The 27045-nt window shown below is 42.8% G+C and overlaps 2 pseudogenes; both read right to left on the reverse strand.

Annotated features, from left to right (window-relative positions):
• Positions 1-5840: 5840 nt before the first annotated feature.
• LOC132434316 (ubiquitin carboxyl-terminal hydrolase isozyme L1 pseudogene) lies at positions 5841-6616 on the reverse strand (annotated as a pseudogene).
• A 19063-nt stretch (positions 6617-25679) lies between these two features.
• Positions 25680-26799, reverse strand: LOC132434317 (lipoyl synthase, mitochondrial pseudogene; annotated as a pseudogene).
• Positions 26800-27045: the final 246 nt, after the last annotated feature.

Here is a 27045-nt window from a genome sequence, read left to right on the forward strand (position 1 = left end):
AAAGAGGGTCAGAGCCAGAATTAAAATTAGGTCTGGGACCTCCAGCCCAATGCTTCTTCTATTAGCTACATCTGTGAAGTTAATGTTTAAGTTATGCATAGTTAGTTTTTAAGTTAACTGTGGTCTGTAATGCCAGCCCTGGGGCAGTCTGTCCGGCCTGGAGAAGTCACACCCACTTCAGCAGCTGAGCCCTCTTACTGAAGGCTGTGTGTACATATGATTAAAAGTGGGGGAAGTTCAATATATTTCAATATGTTCAATCTTTCAATATGTTCAATATATTGAGAAAAGAAAAAGAGGAGGCTGGCTTTTCAAAAAAGAATTTGTGGGCTTCCCTGGTGGCACAGTGGTTAAGAGTCCACCTGCCGATGCAGGGGACACGGGTTCGTGCCCCGGCCCGGGAAGATCCCACATGCTGCAGAGCGGCTGGGCCCGTGAGCCATGGCCACTGAGCCTGCGCGTCCGGAGCCTGTGCTGCGCAACGGGAGAGGCCACAACAGTGAGAGGCCCGCGTACCGCAAAAAAATTAAAAATAAGAATTCGTTTTTAATCTTCTGGTAGTTGAGAGTTACACAGATCAATAGATTTACTTTATTTTTAATTTTTGCCACTTGAATTATAATATGCCTTTTGGTATGGTCCTCTTTGGGTTCATCTTGTTTGGGACTCTCTGTGCTTCCTGGACCTAGATGTCTGTTTGCTTTCCCAGGTTAGCAAAGTGTTCAGCTATTATTTCTTTAAATAACTTCTCTGCCTCTTTCTCTCTCTTCTCTGTCTGGGACCCCTATAATGAGAATGTCAGTACATTTGACGTTTTCCCAGAGGGCTCTTAAACTATCCTCATTTCTTTTAATTCTATTTTCTGTTCATGCTGGGTGATTTCCACTACTGTCTTCCAGTGTGCTGTCTGTTCCTCTGTATCATCTAATTGATTGTTGATTCCTTCTAGTGTAGTTTTCACTTCAGTTATTGTATTCTTCAATCCTGTATGGTTCTTCTCTACATTTTCTTTGTTAAAATTCTCACTGTTCATCCACTCTTCTCCTGAGTTTGTTGAGCATCTTTCTGATCACGACCTTGAACTCTTCCTTGAGTAGATTGCTTTGCTTTTCTCCACTTCATTTAGTTTTTGTTCTGAGGTGTTGTTTGGTGCCTGCGTTTGGAACATATTCCTTTGTCTCCTCATTTTGCCTAATTTTCTGTGATTATTTCTATGTAGTAGATAGGTCGGCTACATTTCCTGCTCTTGGAGAGGTGGCCTTATGTAGGAGATGCCCTATGGGGCCCAGCAGCACACTGCCCTCTGGTCACCAGAGCTGTATACTCTCGGGAGCCCCCTCTGTGGGCTGCGTGGGCTCTTCTGTTGCGGTGGGCTGACTACTGGCAGGCAGGGCTTGCGCAATGGCTGCCCACCTGCTGGCGTGGGCCTGGGTCCCAGCATGGTGGGCTGGGGTGTCCGGGACTGGTGCTGGCCCACTGATGGGCAGTTAAGCCCCTGCTCCTAGTAGGTTAGAGGGAGGGCTCCAAAGTGGCACTTGTCAGCACCAGTTTCTTGCGGTAGAATGAGCTCTCAGAAATGCTTGCTGCCAGCTTCTGTGTCTCCAGGGGGAGTCCCAGTTGCCTCCTGCCTCTTTGGGAAGCTCTCCAAGATTAGCAAGTGTGTCTAACCCAGGCTCCCTTCAAACTACTGTCTCCGCACTGGGACCCAACAAATTTATAATTGTGAACCATTGGAAACAAACATCAATCCTGAAGGGGTAAGTTAAAGAATTAGGAACTCTGATGATGGAGATCAGTGTCGCTCAACGCTTTGACCTGTTTCCACATCATTCCACTTACACATCCTGCTCTTAACTGGAAGGGAATGGAGGACATAATGAGAGCCACAGATGCAGAGCTGTGCTTTATTGGCATGGAAAAATGTCCCAACACTGCTGACTGGAAAAGCCAGGATCTTTGACATGATGTAGAATTACATCTACACATACAAATCCGTAGGTAACTCTAAGCACATTCAGCAAAATGCAAATGGTGGCTGTCCTTAGAGAGTGGGGTTTCAAGTGATTTCTAATACCATATTTGTGCTTTTCTGCTCTGTTTGAATTCTTATAATGAGCATATATCATATTTATACTCAGAAGAAAAGCAGGAAAGCATTTTTAAAAAGAATAATAAACATAAGCAGTAGTAAATCAGCAATAGGTTTAAAAAGCTGGAAAATAATTTTTTCTCAGAATACAGCAACTCAACAGAATAGTAACAGTTTTTTAAATGCAGCACAGTTTGGTGGTCTTGTGTTTCATTAGTTTTTCTACCATTTGTATGGTGTATATAAATACATGCTCTAAGTGGAATCCACCAAAGTATTCAGATAAAAAGTGAGATCTAAAGATGTGATGTGGGTCAAACATCTGAAACTTTAGTCAGAAATAATACCAAATGGTTAGCTGTTTTTTATCATTTACAAAAAGTATGTAAATGATGAAGTTTTCATTTGTCATGCAGACATTGTTGGAATTATTGAGACATAGCTTAGAGAGAAAGGGAAGAGGCGTTTGGTTTTATACCTGCTTTTTAGAAGACATCTGTATGAAAGAGAAATAACAGTGTCAGTAACATCTCAAATACAGAGGACATCTAAAGATACAGGACACATCAGATGTATATTTCAGACATAGCGACAAATTTCAAAGAGCAGTCCATTGTTAGAAGGTTATGCAATGTTGAAATACTAGTTTGGTACTCAAGAGGTAAGGTTTTTAAATGGTTATCTTTCATTAGATTTATTCAGAAATTTAGTATGTGAGAGTTTAGTGTTAATAAAGAGTTACAAGGCTCAGCAGACAATTGGAATAAAAGATTTTGAATTGAGCAGAAATACCTCTCCTCCCCGCAGACTTATGATTATGTGCAGTGAATGAGTGTTGGCATTAGAAAGCTAAACCACATAACACATACAGAATATTAGTATTCAGTAAACAATCACGATTGCAGTCATCAAGTGCCGAAAGTCTGCCACGTGTGTTCCCAGCCTCCTTTAAAAGTAGTGCAGCTGTTACATTAATGGATGAGAATCCGGGGTAATATCAAGGAATAAAAAATTGTTCAGTTTGATTAGTTCTAGGAGGATGTCATCTTCAAAATGTGCCTAATTCGATAATACCAGGGCATTTCTGAGAGACGATAGAAAATAAGGATAATGTGATGTAAATAGATACATTATTACTTTCATCTCTTTTGACATAAACCATTCTATAAGCAAAATGACAGCAAAGAGGTGAGAAATAGGGAAGCAGCCTCTTCCATCTGTAGAAAATTGCGTGGTGGGCTGAGAGCCATGGGTCAGAGGATCAAGAGTGGACCCCAAGCAGACTGGCTTCCCCCTAATAATTGCAGTAGTAGATCACATTCATGGAATGTTTAATATGTTCTAGACCTTTTGCTAGCTGCCTCACATGGATTAGATCATTTAACCTTCACCACCACCCTGCAGGGAAAGAACTGTTATCACTGTCATTTTACAGATATGAAAATTGAAGCTTGGAAAAGCTAGGTAACTTCTCAAGGTCACATAGTAAGGAGTGGAGCTGGTATTTGGACTCAGATATGCCGATGGGTCCCTCAGTCACTACATTTCATTGCTTCCCCGTGCCTGCTGGGTAAGGAGGGCCTTCGTGTATGTAACCTGCCGGAGCTCTCATCCTCAATATCCCAATCCAGTTTCTTTTCGGGAAATTTGGAACCTTTTTTGTCTTATGCCTTGGAAATACTTTCTGTCAAGCCGGGTTCAGGCTGTTTTTATCCTGTTGTCCTTGAAATGCTCTCTCTCCACCTGCCTTTCCCCCCCAACCCCCTGAAATCTCTTGAAGTTGATCTACAGAAGAGTTAAATACATATGTAATTAGAAAGCAAGAGGGAAAGGATGGGCCTGGAAGTGCTCAGAACTGAAATTTGGGTGTTGACCCCTCTGGCAGTATTCTTCCTTACTCTGTCTAGTGACTTGAATATGGCCAGCAGACATGAAATGTTCCTGGAGATTTGAGTCACTATTGGAGTTCAACTTCTTCTTGGTTCAAATTCTTTTTAAAAATGAGACCAGGCTTACCCAGGGTAGGAAATGAGTGGTAATCCATTTCACAATTAAGGCAGTCTTCTTTTTTTTATTTCTGTTGGAGTATATAGTTGATTTTAAATGTTGTGTTAGTTTCTGCTACACAGCAAAGTGAATCAGTTATACATATACATATATCCACTCTTTCTTAAATTCTTTTCCCATATAGGTCACCACAGAGTACTGAGAAGAGTTCCCTGTGCTATACAGTAGGTCCTTATTAGTTATCTGTTTTATAAAGGCGGCCCTTGTTACCTCCATTAACCCAGAGAAAGGTTGCTGGGAACGTGTGCCTCCAATTTTCTTGCTCCCATTTCCTTCTTAGAGGGAAAATAAGGTGATTTCATTTAGACATTTTTACTCTCAACTCTATTTTTTAATAAAGAATTTAAGTTATTTACTTTCATCCTTTGAAAGATGAAATCTCCTTGAAACACAGTGTTGACCACTTAGATCACTTGGGTTATGTATCTAGACCAGGACATTATACTATTCATTAATGGTAGCAATAATAACCATTGGAAATACTAGAATGCATTTGTAGAGAAAATTCCAGATATCCTCAAGACACCTTCAAAGTGTTGACGAGCCTCAATTAATAATCAAAATCCATGCTAGATCACTGAGATTTTAGATAAGAAATCATCCTTAAAATTTTTGCTACTGGGCTTCCCTGGTGGCGCAGTGGTTGAGAGTCCGCCTGCCGATGCAGGGGGCATGGGTTCGTGTCCCGGTCCGGGAAGATCCCACGTGCCGCGGAGCGGCTGGGCCCGTGAGCCATGGCCGCTGAGACTGCGCGTCCGGAGCCTGTGCTCCGCAACGGGAGAGGCCACAGCAGTGAGAGGCCCGCGTACTGCAAAAAAAAAAAAAAAAAAAAAAAATTTTGCTACTAAACATGGTGTAATCATTTTCAAAGATAATAGAAATTTAATAATATATTGAGTAATGGAACTCAAAACTGTCATGCATGACTACTAGATTAGACCTAGCATCTGTTGAGAAATGTATCGTTGAAATGGGCAAGCACAATTGTGATTTGTTACTAAAATGGGAAAAAAATGACGAAAACATCTCTGCTCAGTTGAAGAGGTCATCCTTCCTTTATCTTATTCAGCTTCCATAATGAAACTTGTATTACTACTTTAGTTTGTTTTGTTGTTTGTTTGTTTTGTTATTTATTTATTTATTATTTTTTTTTTTTATGGCTGTGTCGGGTCTTCGTTTCTGTGCGTGGGCTTTCTCTAGTTGCTGGGAGCAGGAGCCACTCTTCATCGCAGTGTGTGGGCCTCTCACTGTCGCGGCCTCTCTTGTTGCGGAGCACAAGCTCCAGACGCACAGGCTCAGTAGTTGTAGCTCACGGGCCTAGTTGCTCCTCGGCATGTGGGATCTTCCCAGATCAGGGCTCAAACCCGTGTCCCCTGCATTGGCAGGTGGATTCTCAACCACTGCGCCACCAGGGAAGCCCCTGTTTGTTTTTTCTCTCTTAGCAGCAGAAAAATTTTATTCCTTTTAAGGACAATTAAACCACATCCAAGGCCTTAGCTTACAGTCACAAACCAACGTAGCCATTAAAGCATTAGATATTGAGGTATAAGACATACAACGAGGGGAATGCTTTGCCATCAGAGGGTGACACCAAGCTTGCTCAATGGACAGTGAGCTCTGCTAGTGAGTAGGCGAGGTTGAGGGTAAGTGCTTATCTGCAGAACCGAAGGAGAACAGAGGTGCTCTACAAGTACTGAAGCATTTCAGACCACATAGGTAGGGATATACTTTCGCGATGAAGGGAAGGGGAGAGAAAGTGAAGTGCCCCCCCCCCCCGCCCGAGGCATTCGGCTGCCTTGCAGAGGGCCACGGCGGAGGAGCAGACCTCCCCTTGCCCACGCTCAGTGACTTCTCTGCAGACCTGGGCGGCGTCCTGCAGCAGTGAGTCCTCTGAACTGGCGCCACGGTTCACCGGAAAAGGCCTCCATCCATCAAGTTCATAGAGGTGGCCATCCACGTTGTCAAACAGAATAAAATGAACGTTTACTTTGTCATCTACCCGACATTGGCCGTCCTGTGCCACGGCATCATGGGTTCCCTGGAGGGCCTCATTCTTTTCAAAGCATTTTGCTCTGTCTTCAGGGTACAACTTCTCTGTTTCAGAAAGAAACTATTTCGGAACTGACCCATCCTCGAACTCCAGTTTGTCCTGATTATTGGCCACTGCATGAATGAGAGTCCGATGGTTCCACAGGAGTTGCCAATGGTCTGCTTCATGAAATACACCTTAGGGCTTACTTCTTGTCTCTTCAGCTCTTCAACCTGTTTTTTCCTGAAGTTCTCATGCTGGGCCATGAGAGGAAAGAGCCGCAGCAGCGCTCAGGCAGGCGCTGCCACCGAGCCCGGAGACTTCTCCTCCAGGCTCAACATGTCCTCCAAGCGCCACTGGCCGGCGACCCCCAGCCGGGCCAGCGCCTTGTTCAGCATCTCCGGGTTAATCTCCATCGGTTTGAGCTGCATCTTCGCGAACTAGGGAAGGAAGCACAACCCAGAGAAGAGGAAAAACAGCCACTACTTTAGTTTTTGTATCTTGTCCAGATTCTTACTCAAAATATTAGCCAAGTCATGTACTATCAGTGCTTCTCACTATTTAATTAGGTTCAAAATCTTACCGTTTTATCAAGTACAGATGGATTCGAAGACTGAGAATCACCAATATGTCTGTATGAAAGACTCCTGGGAGATAATGAGCACGAGGAGATTTTTATTAGGAAGAAGGAAGAATTGAATTAGTGAGCTGGATCTATATCTCTATTGCTAAGCTTCAAAGCTGCTTGTTTCTTTATGCTTATGTTAGAAGTAACTCAATTAAGCAACAGATTTTTATTGAGCATAAAATGTTCTGGGCAAGGTGATACGTGAGAGATATTCCCAGACACAGAGGAGGGTAACACATACTCTAATTTAAGGATTTAGATCGGGAGATTAGAAATATGTACATAAAAATATTATTAAAAAGTATAAGGTAAGTGTGAAATGTCAGTGTGAGCAATAAATGCTGAAGGAATTCACAGAGTTTGCTTCAGGCTAGAGTAATCTGGGGAGGCTTCATGGAGGAGGTGGGATCCGATCTGCACTTGAAAGGATGCCTTGATGGACAATATTGTTGCCTAACCACCGTCCATTCACCCTTCTTTGCATATCTTTCAGAAACCCTCTCCCATGCAGGACACATACCTCAGGGAAAGCAAACTCCATCTTAAACTCCGAGGGAGAATCCTGATTAGTCTAATGTGAAGTCATCATGGTAATCCTATCCTCTCTTTCTTCCCCTCCCCCCATGATTTGTTCAGGGAGCCAAACTTAATGCCAATCAGTGACTGGCATTTCCCCTAGCAATGGTCTAGGAGGTCCAATCAGTCTGAAAGGAAGAACCTTTGTTCCATAATAGGGAATAAGATTTTTTTTCTCTCCTACTGTGCAGGAAAAGGATGTTGGTTGCCCTGATTGCCTCTGGCAGTCTTTTTGAGCTCATGAGGGCCCCTGGCACGTGGAGGAAGGCTGAGGCTGGAGAATAGGGGAGATTCAGAGTTGGAGCCCTATTTGTACTGTGTCTGGAGCTTGATCTGCCTCTAGATCTCCTATTGTATGAGACAGTACATTTCTTCAATGTTTAAGCCAGATAGAGTCAGGTTTTCTGTAACCCCCAGCCAAAGTCATGCAAACTGCTATCAAATAGTAGAGTTGATTCCTTTCCTAGCATATATTTACCTCTTTTCCTAACAAAGGAAATAAATTAAATGCTATGTGTGTTGTTTTTTTTTTAGGGGGGAAGGGCAGGAATACCTCTACCATTTTGCCTTGTGGTTTAAATGGGAGAGACAGTCTATTAGCTCCCAGTACGTCTGGATGCCATGATTGATTCAGACAGACATGGGCATAGGAGACAAGAGAAAGTTGCTGAGGCTTCTGAAAAGAAGCTCCTTTCCCATGGGAACTACCAGATATATCTTTCTCTACTCCCTGTGTGGTCGGGGAGCAGAGATGGGTTGTGTTAGTTTCCTAGGGTGACGGTAACAACTCACCACAAACTAGGCGGCTTAAAACAGAAATGTATTCTCTTCCAGTTCTGGGGGCTAGACGTCCACAATGAGAGTGTTGACAGAGCAGTGCTCCTTCTGAAGGCTCTAGAGAAGAATCCCTCCCCTGCACATTTCTAGCTTCCGGTGGTTGCAGGCAATCCTTGGCGTTCCTTGGCTTGTGCTGCACCACTCAAGTCTCTGCCATCATCTTCACATAGAGACACACAGGGCGAGAACTGTATCCAAATTTCTTTAGTCTTATAAGGATACCAATCATTGGATTGGGACCCATTCTAAACCCAGTTCGACTTCATCTTAACTTGATTAAGATAAATCAAGGGACCCTATTTCCAAATAAGGCCATATTCACAGGTTCCCAGTGGACACGAGTTTTAAGGAAACATTATCCAAGCCTGTACAAGGCCTCTTGCAGCCAGTTTTGCCCTCCTGAAGGAAGCCAGCCTGAGAATGAACCATATCATACAGAGTCAAGGTGATCTCAAAGTAAGTGACGTCATTAACCTCTGGAGAAAACCGCCTAAAGTTTATTTTACTTTGGATAATTTAATTTATTGAAGCCAGGAAATTTCTCTTTTTATTTAAGTCACTTTGTGTTGAATTTTCTTTTGAGAGTTTCAAAAAGACTTCTGAGAACTTGATACGAATTTTGTTGAGAGACAGGAAAAGGTCATGCTATATAACAGGGAAAGGCAGGAGGAAAAAATCATGAGGATAAAATGAAAGGAGTGTTGGAGTGAGGTTTGGCTAGAGGGGAGTGTTTATTGGAGGAGCAGAGGGGCATAAAGTTGTACAGATTGGTTAGTGTACGTTTTTAGAGGTCTGGAAATGTCAAACTAAATAATTTGAACTTTCTTCTGCAGGCAGATGGTGTATAAGATGGTTTCTGAGCATGGAAGTTGAATCAATTAACATGATGTTTTAGGTTAATTAACAGTGAAGTGCAAATTATATCGGAAGGGGACAGAAATCAGATCAGAACTGACTGCCTTGATGTTTCCCAATGCAATCAAGAGGAGAGACCTAGCTTCTCATTTCTGGACTGGGATTCAATCCATCCTCCTTACCTAACCTGGCCTTCTTCCTGTTCCTAGAACAGACCAGACTCATTCTACTTGAAGGCTTTTGCATTGGCTGTTTGTCCCAAACGCTTTTTATTCCTGATCTTTGCATGGCTGTCTCCTTCTTACCATTCAATCGTCATCTCAACTGTTGCCTCTTCAAGAAGACTTCCCTGACCAGTCAATCTAGAATAGCCTCTTGTCCCTCTGTCAGACTGGCGAATTTTGATTCTCAGTAAACTGAGTACCATCTGCTAGATTTCTCATTTATTTTTTTATTTTTGTAGCCCCTCCCTTCCCTGCCCCAACTGCAAAATAAGCTTCATAAGAGTAAGGAGCTTGTCGGGTTTTCATGGCCATTTCTCCAGTACCCTGTAGGAGCTCAGATAAATATATGTGGTATAAATGATTAATAAATTTGGCTTTGAAGTTTTAAAATTGCTGAAACATTGAATCAATAGTTTAAATAACTTTTAGATGAGCAAAATTAAATAATTTGGCTAATCGGGAGACAAACTATTTCCAAAGTTAATTTTGCTCAAAAGGCAGGCAGGGGTGGAAGAACTAAAATGCATATTTTTCTCAGAGTTCCGAAAAGACAAGAGTAATTTTCAAAACAACACTCTTGTCTCCTAAGGCTGTTTCTACCAGAAATACCCTGGGCATAAAGAAAAGCTCTAGGGAACTTTGAGGGAATATATATATATATATATGTATATATGTATATATATACATATATATATATATATATTTTTTTTTTTTTTTTTTTTTGCGGTACGCGGGCCTCTCACTGTTGTGGCCTCTCCCATTGCGGAGCACAGGCTCCGGACGCGCAGACTCAGCGGCCATGGCTCACCGGCCCAGCCACTCCGCGGCATGTGGGATCTTCCCGGACCGGGGCACGAACCCGTGTCCCCTGCATCGGCAGGCAGACTCTCAACCACTGCGCCACCAGGGAAGCCCTGAGGGAATATATTTAAGCTTTTCTCTTTCCATTTTCCCTAGTGGCAGTTTCATTTCAAGGCCAGCGGTCTATAACTGGCTCTAGTTTTCTAGAGCAATTTACGTCTCTCAAATGATTCAGAATCAGACTCCTTTGTCATCACTAGAACTGAGCCCCTGATTTGTTGTCTAGCAGTGGATACCTCTGTGTTCTTTGCCTGCACCAAAGTGCTTCTGACCTCAGCGTGAAGCTCTCCATTATTATTTTCCTTGAAATATGCCACAGTGCATTTACCAGCTCATTATGAGAAATCTTTGTTGCATACAATGAAGACCGAACAAGCCTCAACAAAGTAATGAAGGAGCACATTCTGTGATGCAGAGAACTTTCTGAGCCAGCCTTTCTCCATGGCTCTCCTGGGGTGCTATTATTTATAATATACTCCTGTGACTTTTTCTGAGATTATAATGAATGAGCTTGTGTACATTACTGATCTGCTTCTTTGACTGAATTAGCTGGTAAATTATTTGAAGTGGCCTCTCCAGGCCATGGGAAAAAAGATCTGTGTTAGGTTGAAGGAACTGGCAAGGCTGGGTAGATTGGCCACTAAATTCAAGTTACAAATATAGTAACAGCTCAAAAGGGACACATCTTAATTTACTGTCAACCAATGTTGGGAATGAAACTCTAAGGGCCTGATAAATATGTCCGACTTACTAAAATTTTTATAGTGAGTACTATTTAAAATTACTGGGATATTGGCTGGAATTTGGAAATTTTTGTCACCCAGAAATTTTTGTTTTCCTCCCTCTTCTCCCACTTCTTCCATTCCCCTCCCACTACCTTCTCCTTCTTAATAGTTTTATTACTTATGGCATTTAATCAGGAATGTCTTTTGAACACGTACCCTTTTTAAAAAGACCTCTTTTTAAAGTAAAAACCTCAAGGAAATTAATGGAGTATAGAATAGTAATTTTAATAACTATTTGTATATTTTAAAATGTTTGACCAACACTGTGTTTCTAAAGTAAGTAATTTTTTTTTTTATTCTTGGAGAAGATATAGTTCTCCCATAAATAATTTGTAAAAGTTGTAATGAACCATTTTTTTAATTAACTGATATGCATGCTAGAAAAGTTAATGTACCATAAACTAAATATGTATAAGTTTATTAGCGGGTGTGCCTGAATTTAAAATTATCTTAATGAATGTGTGCATTTAACTGACTGGTTACATCGGGAAGCTATTTATTTATTTCAGTGACGGTGACTCTCCTAAAACGTTTTTGGACTGTCTCTTTGGAGGAGAGAGTCCAAAATCAGTGTTAAAAAGTACAAGATCAACTCGTGTTATAATCTTTGGGATTATGAAATGAAACAAGAGATTCTGCAGCACTTTGATTGATTTTCTTGTGCGGTTCAGAGCGTATGGGGAGTCACATTTTGTAGTACAATAAATATTCCTGTTTCCTATTTGGTTACTGTCTAATTTGCTTCTACTCTTCAGAGGGTAATGTTTCAGATTCCTAGTAATCATTTGACTTCATTCCTCTTTTGGAGCCAAGGAACCCCTTCCACCACTGCAGGATACAGAACAGGGAATTTGCAGGCATCCCGGGGTACATTTTAAAGGCACCTCATCTCCCATCCCTGCAGAAACCACTGTACTGCAACAGCAATGGAAGACTATAAAGTAAGAAAAAAACTGTCAACTCCAGGTCCCTGAGATAAAAATCTGCCCTTTAACTATGCATCTCTGAGTTCTCTAACAATGAACACAGACAGATTTATAGGGGGCCAAGACAGTTCACTGGTGAAACAAAGAAACAGTGGGAAATTTATGGATTTCAGGCACAAAAATAAAGACAGGACTGTACTTGAATGAGGATAGGGACACCACCTCATTAATCCTGGTTTCATCAGCATCCTTGATTCATTAATTCATCAGATATATATTCAGCATCTGCTAGGTGTCAGGCACTGTTCTAAGGGCTCTAGTAGCAAACACACTTTTCCTTGTCCTCATGGAGCTGGCATTCTGGTGGCAAGGACAGATCTATCATCTGTCTATTCTGTTCTATCTGGATATGTGTGTGTGTGTATAAAAGGTTTAAGTAGTTATAAAAGTAATGAGGAAAAGTTCAGTGGAGTATGAAAAAGAAGGTGATGGGGACATTATTTTAGAGAGGGTTTGAGGAAGGCCTCTCTGGGCAGGGATTGGGGAGGTATTTGAGGTGAAACCTATTCACATCACAGAGAAACAGAAAACCTAACAATGGATACTAGACAATGATATCCTTTGTAAAATTCTTTGGCCTCATCGCCCTTGGAATTTTTTCTCTCGGTACCTTTCTCCTGAGGCTCCCAAGCCCTGCTCAGCTCTCTTCCCCAAGCTCTCTCCTCCCTTCTCTGGTTTCCTCCAAGCCCTGCTTATTTCTTGTGCAGAGAGTTTATCATTTTCACTATTTCCTCACATTATTATGACCCTTACCCCCAGACTCACACCAAGCTTGAGATATTCTTTTCCAAGATGGTTCTGTCTCTTAGTATAAATCCGGTGCCAGCTATCACAATTATTTTTTGCTTTATCACACTTCGGAAAATTCTCTCATTTAATTGTCATAGGAACAACACTATGGAATTATCTCCATTACAGTTGAAGAAAATGAGATTGGTTAGAAGTTTTAAGTAGTTTACTAAGGACAAACATCAAATGACAGTGTTAACACTTGTACCTGGGTTTGTAATATGAATAATGTCATATACACATATATACATCTATCACATATATACAGACGGGCTCTGGAATTAAATATACCTGAGCTCAAATACGTGGCTGGTCCTGGCACTACTTAGGTATGTGAACTTGGGCAAACTTCTTAACCCTTCTGAGCCTCAGTTTCTGCATCTGCAAAATGCGAGTAATAGCAGAACTGATCCCATGCTACTGTTGAGAGGATTAAATGAGACAGTGCATGTGATATGTTGTACCCAGTAACCTTAATGATACAGCCTTATACATGTAGCATGGACAACCTTAGCTAGAAGCTCTGTGAAATAAAAGTGAAAAAACTTGTTCAGTGTCAACAATAAATGTATCTTTAAGAGAAGCAAATCAAAATCAAATTGAGAAATGTTTATTTTGCAGACTGTGGGGCGAGGATGGACTGGCCTCTCCCCAAGTCCTCTACTCCTCACTTGGAACGCAGCTTCATGATGCTGCTTAGCCAGGACATCCCATCTTGTGACCTTCAGACACAGACAAAGTGACACCTGGGAATAAAAGTCTCATTGAAAAGGGAGCATGTTTTCATACTTAGGGATTGAGGTCACCAGGATACGGAATAAACTATCAGCTGTTTTGTTAGCAAATCCTTACTTATTATTTATATTTTCATAGGCAAGCCTCAGTAATGCTGCAGTCTTCATGGTATTTATGTAGGGGTGGATGAGACATTCGTATAAGGAAGTTGATCCTTCTTGCATGAAAAACTCTTCATAAATATCTGCATCATAGGATTATCACACATTTTACTTCTTGATACGATATCCTATACTAGAAATAACTATTTTAAAAGTCTTATTTCTTATGAAATAAGAAATAACTTGGGAGATGATTTGATAGAAGAGAAGTGAGATCTGAAAGTTAAGGAATTATTTAACAAATTCAGATTTACCCAGAACAATTCGGTTTAAACCCAATTACCAAAAAGTTGCAGTTTTTTATGTTAATGGATAAAGAAGGTAGATAATCTCTAGATTATCTAACAAACCTAAAATGAACCATTGCTTAAAATGAAGGTTTAGCAAAAATGTCTGATGAGTGTCCCTTTTTTGTTTTTCCTGTCCTCACTGTGGAGAGGGTGCCAATGAACAGTAAAGAGAAGAAAAATGAAAGAGACTGGTGACTCCACCTTGACCACTGCTGGGTGGTCGCACTGTTAATTTAGTAAATGGGAAAGCTTATGGTAAAAAGTGGTTTATAAATCAGAAGGATTTAGTTGTTACTGTTACTGTTTGTATTATAGTCCCTTGAGTGGTTCTCTATTTCTGAGAGCAGATTAAAAATAAGCAGGCCTAAACTCTAGTGGGTATAAATTGGGAGAAAACTCAGCAGGGATTTTTTTTTTTTTTTTAATATGAGGGTTGTTTAAACAGTGAGTTAACGGCAGCCACAGAAACACACTCTTTGACAATCTGCAAAGTCTGAGTGGTTCTGGGATGGCTTCACTTCAGGTCTCTCTGAGGGAAGGAAGCCAACTTTCAGGGTGTGATGACCTTGGTATGTTTAAAATCACCCAACTCACTCAGAATCAAGACATATGCCTAGCATGCTAAACTAGCAAAGGGAAATGAAGCATCGTTTAATCTGTCCTCCTATAGAAAAATCAGAATTTGGTTTGAAAGAGTTTTTAAAACCGTCAATCACCGGACTAAGGACGATGCTCAGGACACCCTCAGAGTCGGTCAGCTGTACCCTGTGACCAGGTGAGACGATGAAAACCTGCAGATATCGGAAAGCCCTGGCTCCTTCCACACACAGAAGCAGACCTACTGTGCACACGGCCGCGTACGCTACTGTAAAACCGTATCAGGTGCCATTCCTCAGGACTGCGCGTCTTCTTCCAAAACTTGTATTGTTTCATTAAGTCAAAAAATATTCATTTAACAATGACCATGTGCAAGACTGAGTTAGGAACTGTAGGAAATGCAAAGGAAGAGGTTATGAAACCCTTTTTCAAGAGCTTAGAGTCTGGTCCAGGGTTTCTCACCCTCACACCGTTGCGGTTTCTTTGCAGTGGGGGCTGTTTTGTGCTTTGCAGGATGTCTAGTAGCATCCCTAGCCTCCACCCACTATAGATGCCGGCACTACCCTCCTCCCTTCCTCCATTCTAATTGTGACCGGCAAAAACATCTCCTGGTATTTCTCCATTGCCTGGGCAATGTCACCTGGGGTCAAAATCGCCTCTGTTTGAGAAGCACTAGTCTAGTACTAATGATAAAACATGTACATAAATAACACTAAGAGAGTCAACGATGGACACGAAATACAGACAAGTGCTGTGGACGATTACAGCAAGTAAAGATTTCTTTCGGTTGAAGGCTTCCTGGAGAAGAAAGCATTTACAAGAAAGTCTTGCAGAATTCCTAGAATTTAGAAATAGAATGAAACGAAGGGCAGCCCATGTTGTGGAGATACCAGGGAATGGAGGCATGGATGGCGTAGTTAGCCTGTAGGAAATCGTGTCGGATGGGGTATCGGGGCAGTTCCTGGAAGGTCACTTACCTCTGATTAACGAGGGCTTATTCTGTGCTTCGGTTCTGATGGGGACATTCCTCTAGGGATAAACTATGGGTCGGATGTATTGGAGTTGGAGGATATTGAGAGTTGGACTGTAGTGTTGGCCTGGGTAGTGGGTTATTAAGAGTCTAGGAGACAGTGAGTGGCAGGGTTAGGAGAATACAGACCTGCCAAAAATTTTAAAGGTAAACTTAAAGCTTAGGATTAAAAAGAAAGAGGAATCAAATATGACCCAGCTGTTTGGAGCTTGGTGGTATTATTAATAGAAATGGCAAGTGTTGGAGAAAAGCAGAGGTAGGATTACTCTGTAATGGCCTGTATGGGAAAAGAATCTAAAAGAGCGGATGTATGTATAAGTGATTCACTTTGCTGTACACCTTAAACTAACAACACTGTAAATCAACTATACTCCAATAAAAATTTAAAAAATTTTTTAAATAAAAAAGAAAAGATTAGGGGGCTTCCCTGGTGGCACAGTGGTTGAGAGTCCGCCTGCCGATGCAGGGGATGCGGGTTCGTGCCCCGGTCCGGGAAGATCCCCCATGCCACGGCGCGGCTGGGCCCATGAGCCATGGCCGCTGAGCCTGCGCGTCAAGAGCCTGTGCTCCGCGGCGGGAGAGGCCACAGCAGTGAGAGGCCCGCATACCGCAAAAAAAAAAAGAATGAATAAGTGGATGGATGCAGGCAGGAGGGGCTAAACTAACAAAAAAATCAGCATAAGAGAGGAGAATATTTAGAAGGTGGATCTTCATTTTCTAATGGGCCGAGGGAGGCTGGGGACTGGAGGTGAGCTGACGGGACATAAGGGCAGAACAAGCAGGAGGCAGTGATGAACTCAGTATTCCAAGAAGAGCATTAATATTCCAGAGTTTCTGAAGCTTGCCTCCCAGATGCTGAGCCTGCCTCTGAATTCAGCTTCTAATTTTTCGTTTCTTTTTTTCTTCCTTGTCTTCCTCCACACTGAAGACAATTTGTTCACAATTTTCTGCAAATGAGATGACAGAATGGGGTGCATATTCCCAAGGCACACACTTGAAAAACTGCCTCCTCTCAAGCTTCAGGTTTATTCGGAAGCCATTTTTGGGTCTGGCCCATCATATTAGCTTCAGAGATGCACCACAAATGTGAGTTAATGTTGTGGCGGTTTCATTATTGCCCTCAGCTGCCCATTTTAATAACTGTAATTTTCTAATACATTTATTTATTGTTTATTTTCCTAAAGAAAATTTTAATCTTTTGGGAGAATTCACTTAAAAAAAAAAGACGGAAATCAATTCATTTGTGAGGCATTGCCTTGCACTTAAATATGGGCTGCTCAGACAGCCGGTGTGAGGTACAACACGCTGGAGTCCATGTCACCTAGACATCTTGACAAGGCTTTCTCAAATATATCTTCTACCCTCTTGCTAATCTATTATCTTTCTTTGCCTTCACCCCTTCTCTTTTGGTTTCTTTTTCTTCTGTTTTGCTTTATCTCCTTAATGAAGTGACACTTATTCATATTTGCATCCCTCACATAGTAGTTGCTCAACAAATGCTTGAACTAGTGAATGCTTTTGCTCTTCCTTTTTACTCTCTTTTGCTCTTCTCTTTCCTCATACTTCGCCCTTTCTGCTCAGAGGGAATAGTACACATCAAGTCACAACTATAGACCCTTCTAGAACTTTGCATAAGAACTTTGCCCCAGCACCCGTTAGTGTTGTCGTTTTCATCACACCAACCTTCTCCCTGGTGTACCCAAGTTTCCTAGTTTCTATTCCTAAACTGACACTTCCCAGTATATGTTCTATGGAGCACAGTCATGAGAAGTTAATTTGTCCAAAGCGACAAAAAAATCCATAGCCACCTTATTTCGTTTAAGTGTTTTACCAGGTATTTCTCAAAGTCTTTGAAATTTGATTTTTCAAAGCCTTTCATGTGCCAGTAAGAATCTCCAACAGCAGGTAGAGAATGCAGTACTTTTCAAATGTTTGACCAGAGAACTTATCTCCCTCCTCTCTCAGCCCAAAACTTCTCACGGAGGCACACTTGCAAAGTGCTCCCCAGCCTGTTTGGCAAACATTCAGGACAGGGTACTCTTCACTTAGGATGCAGGCATCTGCTGGACAAGGTTCATTCCCTGCACAGAGAAGGGACTGAGATTGATATAGAAGTTTGAGAAGAGAATATTTATTGAAGATCTACTCATTTGCAGACATCATGCTAGGGACTCTGATAATAATTATAAGAAAAATATACATTGACATGTTTTATCTCATTTAGTATGTATCCCTTCATTAATACCATGAGGCAGATACTATTCCCTTCATTGTATAGATGGTGAAACAGTGGCTCAGTTGGTTGACTTATCCATGGCTCACAAGCTAGCAAGGAGCAGACCTAAAATTCCAGACCACATTTTGTTTGAAATGAAACCAAAGCCGGAACATTTTTTCTTACACTGACTACTTGAGCAACTGTGGCAACCATTAGCCAATCTACCTCATATGTAATAGTGAAAATAGGCACAAACACAACTAAGAAAGAAGTCTTAGACAAAAAGTGGACAAGGAGTTGGAGAATCAGGCAGGACTATTGGGTATGGTTGTTCAGGTTGTGCACTGTACCATTTGAGTGAAGTCACATGAATGGCGCTCTCTACAAGAAAGAGTGCAGTATTCAATGTCAGCAGACATATATGCCAGCTCTGGGAAAGGTAGCCAGGTACCATAGTACTTTGAGTTTCAGATGCAAATGTAAATTTTGAGCAAGAACTCAAGACAGAATAATAACCAGTTTTAGGAAAACAATATGTTATATGTGAAAATGCACTAAAAACATATTAGAAACTTGGATATAGTGCAGATTGGCCAGAAAGAGCTGATACTTCGAGATAAAGCAAAAATCTAGCAGGGAGTCACTTTGTCACTTTCATAATAATCATGTTTCTAATATCTGTGGATTTACTCCCCTTCCCTTTTTCCTTTATTTTTTACCAGCTTCTGTCTTTAAGAGTTTCCACTTAAGCTGCTGTGTTCTCCACTGATGGCTGAGCCGGTCCTGACTGGGGCAGGAAGAGATATCAGTAACCTCACACACGTTATCTGGTAGAGTCTGAATGTGATGCTTTGGCCTTCAACCCAGGTCCAGTGTGCCAGGATTAGCCTCTGAATCCCAGCCTCTCTCGTCTCCTGTCACATTGGCCCAGTCATACAACAGGTTCTCCATGTCCAACACACAAATTCCTTGCTGAGACCGGCAATCTGCTGTGAAAACCAGATTTCTTATTAGGTTTTGTCCTCGGTGAGCCCTCACTTAACGTCTGCAGGAGACTGGAAGATTACTGGCCAAGATTTCCATCGTGCATATTGGAAAACACACAAGCTTTGGTGTTACACCCTCGTCGGTACAAATTCCAGCCTTGTCGCTTACTAGCTATGTAAGCTAGGGCAAGTTACATAACCATGTTGGACTTCACCGTTCTCATCTATGAAAGGAGCACAGTGTGGACTCCCTCACATGAGTTAGATCATCTATAAGGGGTCTGATGACTCTTCCCCTTCTTCTCTGAGGAGGACTCATGGGGTAGATATTTGTTAGGTTGTTTTTCATTGCAGAGAATGGTTACTCAACTCAAAGTTATTCAGACAGTGAGGACATTTATTGGCTCATACAAAAAGGAATCCAGCCTAAGGTTGGTCGATCCTACCATTTAATTATGTCATCAACAGCTAAGGTTACCTCTATCTCTCCACACAGCCATCTACAAAGAAGACTTCACCCAAAGGTGAATTCTCTACTTGGTAGTGTGGCGGCTTCGAGTAACAATCAGTGCCATATGCTTTTCCATTCACTTTTGGAGGAGGGTGAGGAGAGAGAAAGGGAGAGAGAGGGAGATCTTTGAACCTGAGCTGTGGAACCCAAGTCCTTCCAATTCATTTGCTTGGACCAATTTTAGTCATAACAATTATTGATGCAAAAATTGCCTGATAGGGAAATGTTAGACACTGACTGGTCTAAGTTCCTGAACCATCACTGGTCAGTGAATTACCATGATTGACGAAGGCCAATAAGGGCCATTCTTAACCCTACGTGCTCTGGCTTTGGTTTCAAACAAGATGTGGGCTGAAATTCTAGGTCTGCTCCTTGCTAGCTTGTGGGCCATGGACAAGTCAACCAACTGAGCCACTGTTTCACCATCTATACAATGAAGGGAATAGTATCTGCCTCATGGTATTAATGAAGGGATACATTTTTTCCTTAGATTCTACAGGGTGAAAAACCCAGAGCTTCAGTTCAGATCCCTACTCTGGCGATTACCAGTAGGGCTACCATTTCTGAACTTCAATTTCCCCATCTAAAAATAGGAGATAAAAATAGTACCCATCTCATTAGCTGGTTTCGAGGATTTGGTGAAATAAAATTTGTGAGGCTCTTAGCACAGAGCCTGGCAGGTGTGTTATTATTAACAGTACCAGGAACACCTACAAATTCTAGACGTTATTTTTACTGTCTATGCCTAGAAATGCAGTGCTACTTCCTGTAAGATTCGATTGTTGTCTGATTGCTGGATTCCTGCCATGGGCCCCTCTGCACCAGGTTGGCTGACTCGCATGTGAATGCTTTATACCCTCTTTATATTATTCATCTGACTGTTCAGCTACTCATGAGGGGTTGACTAGATTGGTCCCTTCTCTCTCCCATCACGGACCCATCCAATCTAGATTTATACCTCTTCCCTGATGACGTAGGATATTGAAATCCCTGCTTGCTTTGCAGCATAGCAAACTCATATTTTGATAATTTTCTTGGTAACCAAGAAATGATGAAGCCTTGGGTCAACTGGCTGGGCAACCAGGGTCTTCTGTCTTATACTGGCATCGAATAAAAAATGTCTTCTACGGTTCTGATTGCTAAGATGCCGACTACCCAGAATTGAATATTTCTGTTTGACACCTGCTTTGGTTTTTTTTGTTTTTTTCTTTTGCTGTACGCGGGCCTCTCACTGCTGTGGCCTCTCCCGCTGCGGAGCACAGGCTCTGGACGCGCAGGCTCAGCAGCCATGGCTCACGGGCCCAGCTGCTCCACGGCATGTGTGATCTTCCCGGACCGGGGCACGAACCCGTGTCCCCTGCATTGGCAGGCGGACTCTCAACCACTGTGCCACTGCGACACCTGCTTTTAAGCTAGACTTGCTTTATTAGCATCCCAACCAATATCATTACTGCATCTCTTATCGTCCCATCTCTTCCAGAGATGGATATCACACATCCCCAGATGTTTTTAAATTCCCACAGGTTTTACTCCTTAAATAGGGTTCTTCCTCTTCTGGTATGTCATTGTTATCCAGAAATATTAAATCATATTTCTTCCACTTGCTTTGATAACATGAACAATTCTTTTCAATCTACCCAGTTATATTCTGAAAGGTGCAACGAACTCTGTGGGTTTGCAAATTTTCGTATTTTAATTTCGGATCCTTTCTTCCTCTTTCTTGCTCCTCACCGTGGAAGACTGGAAGTGACATACGATGTGCAGCCCTTTAAAAATGTGGACTATGCTTGTAGTGATGCATAGCTCGTGACAATGGCTCTTGGCTGTTCAAAAGATTGCAAGAGGAAGCTGGTGGCTAGTCTGTTGCGAAAGTCCAGGAGACCCAGAGGCTACAGTGGCAGTTTCATGCTGGCCTGAGGATAGGAGTAAAGGTTACAAACAGATGGTAACTGGAGTTAGCTGCAGATATTTTCATTTTCAAAACGGCAGCACCAGGACCCTACTGGCAGCGTATGCCATCACAGTGGGAGAAACCAGAGCTCGGTGGCAGGCTCTGGCCTCACCGGGAGAGAAGCAGTGTGCGCTACTAAGGGAACATTTGGGAGGGTGGCCCTCCCCTCCCCGGGGCCCTGAGCACAGATGTGCACTGCTGGCTGAGACCTACATCTGGGAGGGTGATGGCCCACAAAGAGGCCACAGATGGTGGCCAGAAATGGTGCCAGACAAATGTTGGAGAAAAGTCCTCTCCCTCCCCAGAAAGATGTCTTCAAGGGTGACACTTCCTACTTGTGTATTTGAAGGAGAAAAACAAAATCTAGGTGACAGATACTGCTGCATTAATAGAGGACCAAAGGGAGAGGGGGATTTCTTCACTCGAACGCGTTGGTGTTACCCTCCTCGTTTTGTACTGTCTGGTGTGCAGCTGCCCCCAGGAAGGGGGACGGCGGCCTGGAGTCCAGCAGCATCTAGGAGAATCACAGCCGTGCACTTTGATAAAGAAAAGAAAGAGGAAACTGAGCACAGTTAGGGTAGCTGTATGTGCTTATGCACACTCCGGTGCATGTGAGGGCAGGGGCACAGTGCATGTGAGGGCAGGGGCACAGGCACACTGCTCAAGAGGGGACAGCGTAGAAGATGCAGTCCTTGGGGGGAGGAAAGAAGCGGGACCCCTTTACTTGGCTTTCTTTCAGGCTGGGGTGTTAGAAGGCTTCTCTCTCCTTGCAGATTGAAATCTCTAAACATTCCAGTACCTCGGTCTCTGGCATTTCTGCCCCCAGGGTCTCTGCTTAAAGGATTTTGCTGCTTATCTCACTGGCTTCTGATGGTACACAGCCCCTGTCCGCTCACGTGGGCACCAGGACTGAGCTTCTGTGACTCCTGCCTTCCAGCCACTGCAGAAGCTATAAGCCCTCAGGAGAGGGTGAAAAGATGAGAGGATGCGTCTCTGAAGTTGTGAGAATCTGGGGCTTACAGGGAACCAAGCTTGATTTACATTGAAGCTTTGCTGGGATCACTTCCCGCTGACATATTCAGGATGCTGGCGGAGGCTTCCACTTGCCCACTTCATTCGCAGTGGAGCTATTTCAGAAGTTAATTAACCTGGGCTATTTCCCTCCTTTGGAACTCCAGATGGGCTGAAAATTTGCCTTTTAAAAATGACCCACATCCTGGGAAATGGCGAAAACAAACCCTCTTCCATTTTTATTTTGGAAGCCTCATTTTTTTCTTTAACTCACTTAATAATTATTAATTTACCTCTACCACATTTAGATTTGTTAATACATATTTTTTTTTTTTTTTTTCGGTACGCGGGCCTGTCACTGTCGTGGCCTCTCTCGCCGCGGAGCACAGGCTCCGGACGCGAAGACTCAGTGGCCATGGCTCACGGGCCCAGCCACTCCAAGGCACGTGGGATCTTCCCGGACCAGGGAACGAACCCGTGTCCCCTGCATCGGCAGGCGGACCCTCAACCACTGCGCCACCAGGGAAGCCCAATACGTATTTTTTAATTGCCTGTGTTGTGCAAATTGCTATGTTAGGCACTTGGAAGAACACAGAGAAGTGGTAAACCCAGTCTTTGACCTCAAGGAATTTGCAGTCTTAGTGTGATTATAAAACCTGAAATGAAAATTGATGCAACATTTTAGATTATGTGAAAAGTCCCAAATGACTGGGATAAATGGTAAATGCTCTGAGAATTTCTGAATCAAATATTTCCTTTCTGTCACTTTGCTGTTTGGAGTTAGTGTGGTTCTGAACCCTGCGTTCACCAGCCCTCACTGTGTGACCTTGGACGAGTCTCTTGCCCTTTCTAAACCTCAGTTTCTTCTCTTGCAAAAAAAGGGGGGAATAATATAAACCTCTCAGGAGCTGAGGGGAATTAAATAATTTCATGTATAAGAAGCTTTCAGCATGGTGTCTGGCACATAAATGGTGCTGAACAAAAGCTGTTATAATTGTTAAACATTTGGCAATTTTATTTACTCCTGTGTGCTCTGAGCAGGCCGATGGCTGAAAGCTCAGAGACACAGGCCCCATGGTCAAGTACAGCGTTTGGTTTTCAGGATTTTTAATGCTACCTGGGGCAAAGGATCTGGGAAAATGTTTAAATTCTGAGTATCCCTTGCTTCCTACTCCCTCCATTCTTTAATCCCTAAAATAAATGTGGGGTTAGGGATCTGACATACAGTTGACCCAAGGCTTCACCTAATGAAGTGCCCCAGACCCTGGACAGCTGTTGGGAAGGACAGAGTCATGGGAGAGGAGCTGCATTCAAAATCTAGAAAGGATGTTCCATGAAACCAGCACCAATCCCTGCTTGCAAGGAGGGAGTGATTCAAGAGGAGGAATGTACAGGGATTCCTATGTCTTACTTAGGACAGGTTGCCATGTTATATTTCTTTCCCTTAATTTAGTAGGAAGCATCTGACCACAACTTTAGTTGGTGCTGATGCCTCAGGAATAGGGCCTGTGAGGATGGAGGTTTCCAGTGCTGGTACATATACACAAGTAAATTCCCACTTCTATGTTTTAAAACTTCCCTAAAACTCCCCACCAGCGTCATGTTCAGAGCTGGGCCTAGTGAGTAATGGCTCCAGGGGAAGATTTCATTTTGCTTTTAGCAGGTTTTCTCCCAGTGGGGTAGGCAAGTAGATGGTCCTCTCTCATGGGCCAGCTTCCCTCCCTTTACCCCAGGACACCCAGCAACAGCAGGTGGGAAGACAGACAGCTTTGGAAAGTTGATTCTGTCTGGGCTTTCCACGTTGCTCCACTGAAAGCTACTGTGGAAAAGAACACAGGGCTTCCCTGGTGGCGCAGTGGTTGAGAGTCCGCCTGCCGATGCAGGGGACGCGGGTTCGTGCCCCGGTCCGGGAAGATCCCACATGCCGCGGAGCGGCTGGGCCCGTGAGCCATGGCCGCTGAGCCTGCGCGTCCGGAACCTGTGCTCCTCAACGGGAGAGGCCACAACAGTGAGAGGCCCGCGTACCGAAAAAAAAAAAAGAAAAGAGCACAAAAGTTTGAGCTCTAACAACCCCTCAGTTTCAAAAATGTATCCGCCTGTGAAATTGTTTCCAGGCCTCAGGGTTTTCTGTCCAGCTCTTCCCAGGCCCTGAGCACCACAGCCAAGCGTTAGGAGGACAGAGCTCCCGCCCACATTCTGGAGACTGCTGTTCTCCCATCAGGCTCATGACTGTGTTTACTGGGACTTGTGCTTATATTCAGGGCTGCTTTACGAGCGTTCACCGTAAGGCCTCTCACCTGGGGGCCAGAAGGGCATTTCGTATTATTGTAGGACACCAGGATACACCACCCCAAAATAGGCCTCTAGACATAAGCATTGTTTTGAGAAAGAGAAGACAGAAGAGAAGCTCTGGAAAACAGAATAAAAGCTGCCCTTTTGTAAGGACAGTTTACACTTGTAAAGGAAATATCCATCTGTGAGGGGGTCTCGCTTTCTGGACCAGGAAGAGAAGGATGGCTCTAAGTCAGAAGAGACTTATCCATGGAGAAGGCCCAGGCTGCAATCTGCGTAACGAAGTTTACCCTGTTCACCGTGTCACTGTTCTTGGTCCCCTTCCCACCCCTGACCTGCCCCACCACAGTCCTTTCTCTGATGTAGCTGAAGGTGGTATTTCAGCCTGAATTCTAAGCCGCCTCCCTGAGTTACTCATTTCCCTCGGTGAGTCCCATGTATGTGAGATATACATGTGAATAAACTTCTCTGTGTTTTTCTCTTGGTAATCGGTCTTTTGTTCCAGGGGCCCTGGCCAAGAACTTAGAAGGGTAGAGGAAAAATAATTTTTTCCTACCCTGCAGGGTCAAAGTCATGAAGCACCTTTCCTTTAGATGTTTAACATGCTCTCCAAATAAACTTCTAGCCAGAGATAAGGGGATCCAAGGACAAGGCTGAAACCCACACCAGACATAGGGTGTGTGTGCATGTGTCTGTGTGCACACAGAATTCTATGAATTTCTTGCAAACCGAATATATTACATTGTATGGGGGGGTGGTTAAAGGTATTAAATTGTTAAATGCCAATATTTAAATCATACAACTTTTGTAACCTTGATTTAGTCTCCCTCCTCCCTTTTAAATATAGTAGGGTTATAGTCTCCAAATTTGAGAGTGACTTTTTTTTTTGATTTTCTAGAAGTTTTTAATGTATTTTTTAAATTATACTCTTAACAGTAAATTCTTACAAAGATGTTTTATGATTACATCATAACAAGCAATTGTTTACTGGGACAAAGAAGATATGCTAAAAGACAAACGAATTATTATAATTAAATATGCACAACTTATTGACATTTTTCTTAAGACAAAAAGACTGGGATATTATCCACTGAAGTCTAGGCATTCTGCCATCACTTCTGTTACCAACTGGAGTCAAAGTTTTAAAATTCCTGTGATCTTGAATGTCTTGTTAAGTGTTAGAGGGCTTTTTTTTTCTTTTAGCTACTAGATTTTTCAGGAAAAATTCACCTGCTTTATGTGAAGAACACACCAGAGGGCCACTTGCAGTCTAATGAAATCCAAGTTCATTTCCTGCTTTTTTCCCAGTGTTTGAACTTTTCAGGAGTAATGTATTCTTCAACCTTAAGGTGGCGCTTTGTTGGCTGCATATATTGTCCCAAAGTCAGACAGTCCACATGTGCCTCACGAAGTACTTTCATCGTTGCATATACTTGCTCGTCATCCTCACCTAAACCCAACATTATAGGTGTTTTAGAATAACATCAGGTCGAACTTCCTTGGCGTGTTTCAGTGCACGTAGAGACTGGTCCAAACTGGCCCGGGGATCGCGAACTTTCCTCTGTAGTTCTGGAACTGTTTCTACGTTATGTGCATACACATCTGATCCTGACAGAGCAACTTCTTCTGTTGCTTTAAGATCTCAGAAATCAGGGGCGAGACATTCCACAAGGATTTTCGGATTCCTTTCCTTTAAGTAAGGCACCGTCTTTGCAAAGTGCTCAGCTCCTCCATCAGGCATATCTTCTCGATCCACAGACGTCAGGACTACATAATCCAGACCCCACTCTGCAATTGCCTTTGCAGTATTGTAGGGCTCCTTGGCATGCAGTGGAGGTGGATTTCTTGCAGTCTTAGCAGAACAAAACCTACAACCTCTTGTACATGTGTCACCCATCAACATGATTGGGGCAGTGGCATATTCTCTGCCGCCCCAACACTCTCCAATATTGGGACACCGAGCTTCCTCACACCCTGTATGGAGATTTAAATTCTGCATTGTATTTTTCAGTTTAGTGTAATTTTTTCCCCATGGGAATCTCTGTCTTTAGCCATGGAGGTAGTCTTAACCGTTCTCCTTTCTGGCGTTTTATGCCTCCTTTATACTCATCCCAGGTGCTCTTGTCTGCTAGATCACCAGATACAAAATCTTGAAGGTCTGGTCCATTCTGTAAAAATTCCTTTTTTTAAAAAAAAATCTGGCAAGGAACTTACTTGACTGGACTGCATAAATATCTTCCAAATACCCAGGGGCCCACGCTGTGGACTGCGCTCCCGCAGCATAGAGACATCCCTCTCTTCTTTTGCTAGCAGGGCCAAGGGATCACTAATTCCCAGGAAAAGAGAGATGGAAGAAAAAAGAGAGTGACCTATGTTTAAACGGCCTGGATATGCACCAAAAGTTGCAGTGAGCTTTCATTATGCTGGCTATAAACCAAAAATACATGGTACACAGTATGACAAATACAAGGATACTTATGGCAACAAGAGGGAAAATTGATAGAAATTAGAAATGTTTTGGAAAATCTGGAAGGAAT

This window comes from Delphinus delphis, chromosome 11 (assembly GCF_949987515.2).
Source record: "Delphinus delphis chromosome 11, mDelDel1.2, whole genome shotgun sequence".
NCBI lineage: Eukaryota > Metazoa > Chordata > Mammalia > Artiodactyla > Delphinidae > Delphinus > Delphinus delphis.